Genomic DNA, 9,850 nt, shown 5'->3' on the forward strand with positions numbered 1-9,850 from the left:
AACGTTTTGAAGTCAGCAAATTCATCACTGTCAAAACACCGAACACGACTTTGCTCGTTTCTGATTTTGAAAATGCTCATGCGTACACTATAAGTCATTACTCGGCACCTTGTATACCACATGTCATTAAGAAATCATGTATAATAAATCTTCAAGTAATAAGTAAAAACTTGTTGTGACTTATTTAAACTCTTGCATTGCGAGGAAGCGAGCAAGAAAATTTTTAAGAAATCTATGTATTTCATTGATAACCTACAGCAATATTTATCTAATAGGGCGCCAATACTTTCTGGGGGCGACTCGTCTTTTACTGATGTTCAACACCACTTTTTCTTTTTCCTTGCTCGTGCGGCGCCCCCTTGCTGTCAGCGCCCGGGGCGGGCGCCCCGCTGGCCCCCCCTTAGCTACGGCTCTGTGTATATATATATATATATATATATATATATATATATATATATATTTAAAAAAGAAAATAAAACTAATGGAACTCTGCATATCAAATACAAAACGGATCTTTCCAATTTTTAAAATAACAATGATTATTAAAAAACTGTTATAATGAAAATTTAAAATGAAACAGTAAATATCTATTCTTCGGTACTTTGTTCCCATAATGTTCGGCAGGTAGTACTAAATCTTCTGCTTTCAAAGGCTCCAACCTGTCATGTTATGTCACTGTCTTGACGTACGGTACAGCATTCGTGCCGTAATTTTTCATATAAACTTATTGACTGTGAGCTGTCTCTCCATACTCCTTGCTCGGTTGCTACATAAATTGATGCACCAATGATATCTGTTTTTACTCCTAACCTCCCTTCTTCGCAATTACAGAAGAAAGACTTCTTCTAGCTCTTTACTAGTGGGTAACGTTCCCATTATAGCCGACACGTTCCCACGTTAAATGCCTATGCTTATGTGTTGAATCAGGAAACTTTTTGTTCGATTATCTCCTGATTTAACATGGAATCTTGATTTAATTCATTGAAGGCATTTCTGAAATCGATTTTTAAAAATTATTTCACTTGGGTGTGCGTAGTAGAATAATATGTGCGGGCTGCATGTACTGCTGCTTCCGCCTCAAATGGGACACAGACTCCTAGTTGGTGTGGATATATATAGGGGAAGGCTTTGTACCTGTAAACTCTTTTAGAGTTTTCGAAATTTTGGTGCTAATATTCAGCACTTTCCCCCCAATTTTTGTCGCATATTTGAAATGTCATCTCTTTGCTACCAGATAGGATGTTTTTAAATGTGTTACATAATTACAGTAGCTTTTAGAGAATATAATAAGAACACATCCGTTTTGTTCACAGGTACATTATGGTCATGTACAGTGAACAGACCCTCTTGTACCTTTGAACAAAGTGATAATTACAACGTTTCTGAGGCAATAATATAAAAAGAAGCCGTATTAACAGTTATAAATTGCAATAAAAGGTTTAGCTATAAAAAGTTCCCCAGAATTGAAATTTTATTAATTAAATTAAAAATTGAAGAGAATTTCTAACAAAAACTTGTGAACAATAAAGTTGAGTATATACAACTCTTAACATTATGTTATATAATAAGCGAATATATAGAAACTACTTAAAATTATAATTAATAATTTTTTATCCTAACCTAACCTATATAAAATATATCAATTGTTTTAGCTACTTACATTGTGTAGCTTTAAACAGTATTATTTATAGTTCAAAGGTACACGATGCATTAATGTTCATAGGTACAAGAGGGTCACAATTACGAAAAAAAGTTCTCCACTTAGCTTAAATATTGAACAGAAGTTAAAACTAAAAATATTACTGTATTCATCAATGATTCTACCCCAATTGTGGACAAATAAATATCACAATTTGCAAAAACCGAAGAACACAAAACTCAAAAAGTAACTACAAAAACTCTTCGTTTTGAGGGTGAAAAAATTGAAACGATCATTACTCGGCACAATACTCATTCAACAACAGCCGAATGCATTTGTAGTGCTTTTTTCATTTACTCTTTCAACCGAATTTTAATCACTGCACCTAGATAGCTCTGAATTCGAGAAAAGCACAAGTGTTCAAAGGTACATTGTTTCAAAGGTACAACGCCTTCCCCTATTGTCTAAAGATTATATTTAGTTGTTAAATCCGTTGCGCACTGCTTCAATAATTCATAACTTAATCAGCTAGTTCCATTGATCATCGTTTTAAAATAAGGAAACTCTCACAGGCCGCGCTAAGCCGTGATTAGCTCACGGCTCCAGACTTCCCTTCAGCGAGGAGGGACCATTACAAACTAGTAAATTAAGTGAAATGACCAAAGAAGGGAAATAGTCGCCGTAAAGGTAGAGACGAAACTTCGTTTTGTAATCCAAAGGTGGATGAAATATACTGACAAGTATATCTATAGACGGAATAAGTGTCTATTGCAATTAGTAACCTAATTTCATGTGTGCGTGAGGAAGATAAAATAAAGTGAAAGATTTGAACACCATAAAAGTGTACCTTAATGTTTAGTGTGAGACTAATTAATGCTCATTGCTAACTACGAGATTGGACTCGAAAATTTACTTAAAATCTTTATATGTGAGAAAGGACTCATTTGAATTCTAATATAGTTTTCTTTTCTGTTCTTCATCCATTTATGATTTTGTAAAATATAAATATCTTTTTATTCTTTTTTTACTTTTTAAATTCATATTATATGTTCAAACGATTTAAGCAAATATATGTATATCCTAATATAAAATGTTCCTCTTAATCTTTCTCTTAATATATATATATATATAATTATATATATATATAATCTTTCTCTTAATATATATAGCATATTCATAAGAATTTGTGCCTCATTCTAGAATAGATGTAATAAATGTTTACAAAATTGTAGTTAGATGGTTTCTATTACATAATTTTATCCATGTCCATATGCTGTCCTGTATGTATGTGAGTGTGCGTGAATGAATGACAGATTTTAGTCTTTAAGTGGTAACATTAATATTGATTTACGATTATAATGTCTGTAATATATATGTAATAATATGTTTTATGCATTAGTGCATAACGGAACGGAGGTCATGAATTAATGACTAATTCAAAAGTACTCAATAACGGCTCTATGAGGAAACCCAAACAAAAGGTTGAGCCTGAACGATGACAGGCTTTCCAGAGATCTTAAAACTTCTACTTGTGGAAAATATATAGGCTACGTGAATTATTTTTTTTTCCTGACCGATTCAAATGTGTTGTTGATCTTCACTATTGGAATTCGGATACAGGGTAAAGTTTATGCGACGCTTAGAAATAACAGGTAAACAACTAAATTAAAATTTTCTCGTCACCCGGGCTGGATTGGGGTACTTCCCACTTGTGCAGTTGCCTGGATCCAAGTCAGGGTCGTATGAGGGAATATGTGTCTCTTCCGGATCACTTCAGAATCGATTTTCAAGTAATAGTATTTGGATATGAATTACTTTTTAAAAATATTCAATTCCTTCATCATATTCCCATATTTATCCAAGTAATTCCTTCTCCTCTAACTTTCCTCACCTTCTTCTTTTCTTCCTTGTCCTCCCCTACCTTCTTCTTCTTCGGAAGTCCGATATGAATTAGTCAACCCAAAAATGATCATTTGAAGCTAGAATTCTATTAATGCTCATTTAGTTTAATTTTATATTTCAACTGTATTACCAAATTGCAAAATTTCAGTTTCACAAACTAGCGACTTCTGATCCATTGACTTAACGCTCGCTTCGCTGTAATATTTCACATTGAGCGCAAGAATAGAGACAGAAGCACACAAAAATTAAAACACTATATGCAATTTCTCATCTTTTTGCATAGGATCGCAAGAAAAAAAATATAGGTTTAATGTGGTTAATTTTGATACATGAGTACTAAGAGGTTTGTGTTTGAATAAATATATATTTTTCAAATTATATCTTTAAGAGTTGCTTCTGATCACATTATAAACCCTGTGAATACCATTGAAAACTACTAGTAAATTTGCGTGTGTTGTATTGTGTGGCAGCGTTACGATGAGGAATTAGATCAGTGGTTCTCAACCTTTCTGACTGACGACACGTTTTACTGAACGCAGAATAAACGTTCTATTACGACGACTGAACATTCAAGTCATCGCAACACATTTGTGTCATCTTTGTTAATAAAATAATAATAGTAATAGTAATGATAATAATAATAATAATAATAATAGTAATAGTAATAATAATGATAGTAATAATAATAATAATAATAATAATAATAATAATAATAATAATAATAATAATAATAATAATAATAATAATAATAATAATAATAATAATAATAATATAGTTTAACCCTGTAATTTTGTATAATGTAATGACTCTATGTAGTATTGAGTATTATTGCTCTCGCAGGAGGCGCTGACTAGTACAGCCGGTTTCAGAGATAATGTTTACTAATAATTATTAAATATTTCGTGGTTTTTAAATTGTAAAAATTCCTGACTACCCTACTGGACTGTGTGTCGCGACATAATGTTTGAAAATCGCTGAATTAGATTATGCGAAATGGCTATATAAATATTCCTTCCTTGTGAAGTTTTGATGCACATTTTCCGAGAGAAGTGCAGGCTCACGCCCCAGTGATTACATAATGTCAAGGTTAATTCTGACGTAAAGTTACATTTTAAAGCTAATTAAACAAAGAGCTTACGATTAATTCCACACAATTAAAAAATAAATATGTTAGGAAAAATTGCATGGTTCATGTGATTTTTTTTATTCTATACATTACTAAAGAAATAAAACATTGGATAAAGTGTCAGACAATTTTATATACTACGAAACATTTCAGATAGTTGCTTAGTCACGTTCGATCAAGTATCTTACTAGTAAGTATAAATTTTAGGTCTAATGTTGATATGTATTATAAAAAATCAGTAATTATGATGTGGGCTAGTATTGTTTATTATTTAAGAACCATAAAACTTTCAATCAAAGGTGGCATACTTTGATAACTAATTGAAGCAAAAGTGGAAAAGTTGGTACGGGATTAAATTACATATTTTTTTAAAAACATGACTACAGACATTTTCTTAAACGTTAATGGTATTATAAGCATTTTGCACACGCTTCTCTTGTTCATCACCTTCCCAGTGATAATACAATAACAGATTTTTTATTATATCAATGAATCTGCAGAGGCTACGTTTAAATTCTAAGTTTCGCAATTTTTAATTTTACAATTTCCTTACGTCATAAAATAGAAATCTTGTGTCAATTTTCAACGAAATCTCCTTTTGATAGCACTCATTAAAAAAACCGGCATCATGATACTATGGAAGCCATTAAAGCTTGTTTATTCGTAGTTTGACAATTAGAAACTTGGTGATAGAAAAACGATTTGATTGGACAGTGAAATCCATGAAGATTCTTTCATTGGCGAAAATAGCCGAAAGTTCTGTGATTGTATGCAAGAACCTAATATGTTGCAATTAAAGCATTTTGAAATAAATACCTATATTTATTGCTTTGATCATTACATTTTGGTTTCTGTGTTTAATAAATGATCATAACATAATATCCAGAAATCACTGTCTGGTTATATGTGAAAACACTATGTACACAATTGTTGGAAAGAAAATGGCACATTCGACAGACAGTTCTTAGCGTGCATGAATCTCCTCATAAGTTACATGATAGTGGCACTATTCTTGATTGTCACCACTTTCTTCCTCTGCTAGCGTTTCTATTTCACTTTCTACGTCTATATCTCTTTCGGTATGACCTAAAGAAAACCGTGAGTTCTTTGGCGATTCGGTTATCACTCTGAATATATTTGCCACGTTTAAATCATTCTCAATCGGCTTCCTTTGCACTCAATCAGAACATTTATTCTAACCGCTCACAAATAATGCTCAAAAGAAACCATAAACGGCACGAATGTCGTGTCAACAGGACGCACTGTTGCTATCGCTAAACTTATCCCAAAATTGTGTACATACACAGGGTGTCCAATATACAATGCAACCCGGAGTTTGGAATATTATAACTTTTGAACCTGAAACAATATATAAATAACGGTCATACCAAAATGAAGCTTTGTTCATGCATATATTTTTAAAGAAGAAAGCAACGATTGATATACTCAAGGAATCACACAGTGTTGCCAGATGTAACTGAAGGTGTATTTTTTTAACATGTAAATTGACTCATCTATTATATAAAAGAGAACGCACAAATCCTTTGTTCCCTCATCACGCTAATACGGCTGAACCAATTTCTTTTATTTTTGGGGGGTTATTAGGATTTGGACCCTAGATGGTTTTTATCATATCACTTTAATTTTTAATTACCAGTGTCTTGAGATAATTGACCATTCAAGTGTCCATAACGTACAAATCCTTTGTTAGTTCATCATAGGTAAAAATAAACGTATTTATATGCAACCCGCATGACCGTGTCACTCGGCGGGTTAACATAAATGACAGGCGATATAATGTTAACATTTACTGCAATCTACTATGGTTTTTATCATATCACTTGAAAGCGAAAACTTCCGGGATGACCGCAGCGAAGCGGGGCGGGTTAACATAAATGACAGGCGATATAATGTTAAGATTTACTGCAATCTTCTATGGTTTTTATCATATCACTTGAAAGCGAAAAAGTAAAAATTATCTAAGTAACAAAGTTTATTGCGTTCCGGGGTGACCGCAGCGAAGCGGGGTGAACGCTGCTAGTAACTCATACGTATGGATGCTCTGTTGTTAATTTTCAATTTGTTTAGTTGGAGTAGCTTGGAAATTATTGAGCAGAAAAAAAGAATCTTTCATTTCCACCCATAAGTAATTCCATGAGGGGGAAGTAGGGCAGTCGTAGTTTTCTAAATTAACACTCAGAATTTGCAACATTGCTGATGTTTCAGTGCACCAAAAGTGTGTTAATGATTTGTCTACGTTACGCAATTCTTAAAAACAATGAAAAGGAAACCCGCAACACTGCTACTATCACGAAACGAGTTATCAGCTCTACAGCAATGCTGGGAGTGCTCCCTGTTTTGATTCGAACACTGATCCACACATTTCATCATGTTGACAGCAACTTAACGAAGAGTAGAAGTGTTAATGTTCTCAACGGCACTGCGAATGCTCGTTTGCAGCTATTGTATGGTACCATAATTATTCTTGTATACCTCTTGCTTTAAGTAGCTCCATAGAAATGAATAGCAGTGTTGCCAGGTGCATGTAAGTAAAAGTTTTGTCATGTTAATTACAAAGTTACTTTTTCGTTGTTTTCAGGAATTACATAATGTAGACAGAGCCTTAACACACCTTTTGATGCACTGAAACATCAGCAATGTTGCCAATTCAGAGTGTTAATTTATGAAAACTACGGTTTCCCTAATTCCCCCTTATAGAGGCCACATCCGATTAGTTATGGGTGGAAATGAATAATTCTTTTCTCTGCTCCATAGTTTCCAAGCTACTCCAACTAAGCAAACTGAAAATTAACGACATAACATCCATATGCATGAGTTATGAATCAATTTACATGTTTGCAAAAAAAAAAGTTGATTTACACCTTCTTTTACATCTGGCAACACTGTGTGGTTCCTAGCGTTCTTCGGTCGTTGCTCCATAGTTTAAAAATATATGCATGAACAAAGCTTCATTTTGGTATAACCATTATTTGTGTATCGCTTCAGGTTCCAAAGTTCTACTATCCCAAACTCCGGGTTGCATTGTATATTGGACACCCTGTATTTTGCTAATGTTTCAGTAACAATGGTAGTATCAATATTATAAAAAATGTTAAAGAAGTCATTTTAAAGTAAATCCAACATATTACATATGGAGCTATAGAGATTATACAACGTGTTGGCTAAGTTTGTACATCACTTTCTATACAAGAAGGTAAAAAATGCAACATTTTTTTTTTTTTTTTTTTTTTTTTTACAACGAGATCAATTGGAAAACCACCCTCAACTAGAAAGACTTATTGATTTCTCGTTCTTATATAACAAAGAAATATGTGGCTTACTTTAATGGTGTTCCACTTCTTGTGAAGCCGTGTGCGAATGATTTGGTCGGGCTGACTTTACCTTCGTAGTAGTCTCGAAATTCAGGTGGAATACAAATAAGAAGCTTTTGGGAATCCTTTACTTTCGCAGCAGATAAGTTTCTTCGTCCGAAGCACACGGCAAGCAATTTGAGACATGTGTGCTAGCAACCCCTGGCGATGCTGATTGTTTGCAAGTTAGTTATATCAGAGTAGGGGATAAGCGATATGGACGATACCACGATTTTCTTTGGTTTTGGAAGCTTTCTGTATGTAAACTGGTTCACCTTGAACATGTTGCGGAAGACAAATGATGAAGCAATAGGAGCAAGGGAAAAGAACACATTTCTCATCATTTCCGTTAATTGGAAAGGTTTGGCTCTTTTTGATCTTCGAATAATATCGGCCCACTCATGTGGAATGCTGTTGTTGTAGATCTCTTTTTCTTCTAAAAAAGATCCAAAATCCCTGTCACAATATAGGAAAGTATGACCAGGTAACGGAAAATTGTGTTGTATACCATCAAAACCCCACTACAATATCGTTTGCACCAGGAGGGGGAAGAGTAAAATGCGGTTCTTGTACGCTTCAAGCCTTAATATAATTCCTGATACGATGTGCACGGCAGATTTTGGCGGACTTGTAAAGTTCCCATAACTACGCATTTTTTCAGGAAGTCGAATGACCTCTGGAGCCTTCACGAATAGCGATAACTCACTTTTCACAAAAATGTCACATATCAGGTTCTTGCATGCTGATACCCACAAAATTGCTAGAGTCGAGGTTCGGTGAGCAGGGTTCTTGAGACATCACCTCAATGCTTTGTTACGAAGAAAATCATGGGTTTGAAGTGTACGATGAACATGAGCATTTGCTTCAGGGGAAAAAAAAACACAACAACTATTCTCTGGTCGTTTTGGTTGGAACAATTTAGTCGTCAAAACCTGTTCACAAGATATAGCCGTATCTGTAGAGCCCTCTGAAATAAAGCGAGTGAGAATTATACGACTTCACTGTAGAAAAATAATGTCCAAGCGACTGTAACCTGAAATTTCTTCGGTACTAGGGAGTTTGTGTTGCGTATTTGAGTTGCGATGATTCCTGTTTTGTTTAAGGATAACGAAGCGGTACTAACGTTGTATTCATTAGTTTTATTTCTTTTCTTTTAATTGCAGAATTTCATGACTTATCATTTACCAATTTCACAAAACTTGTAAATTTAGAGACTTTTATACAATTATGCAAAACAGTCTTGAAAAATCGGGGGCTTAATTCTATTTTGTTCTGTTAATAAATTTCTTAAAAAATCAATAAATCTCAAAATATGTTTCTCATTTCTAAGTGATTTGTTTGAGTGAGTCGTTTGATTGCTATTGATGGAAAACAATCAGCATTGGATCGCACCACACGTAACGATTTAATAAGCATATTTTTTTTAATGCTAACAACTTAACCTGTTAGCCGTACATGGAACCACACTGATCGGAATTGGAGCCAATTTTTTATCCTTAGATGTTTGCCACGCGTATTGCGTAGTTTTCTTTTGTCCATGTGTCCGTCCGGCCTGGATAGAAAGAATCACAAAAACTTTCGATTTATTACCACTAATTTGTCCAGGATATTTTGTAGGGGTAAACAAGATAACTCGTTCTGAACAACCAAAGCAGAATTGGTCTATATTGTTTGATCTCTATTGATAGCCAGCAAACATCATTTCACCGCCATGTGCACTGGCGTCATATCTATAATTATTTAGAGAGTAACAAGTTAACCTATTCCTTCACATGCATGGTAAATTCATCTAAAAAAATCATTTATAAAATA

Source organism: Thermobia domestica, chromosome 13 (assembly GCF_964235325.1).
Source record: "Thermobia domestica chromosome 13, izTheDome1.hap1.1, whole genome shotgun sequence".
Taxonomy (NCBI): Eukaryota; Metazoa; Arthropoda; class Insecta; order Zygentoma; family Lepismatidae; genus Thermobia; species Thermobia domestica.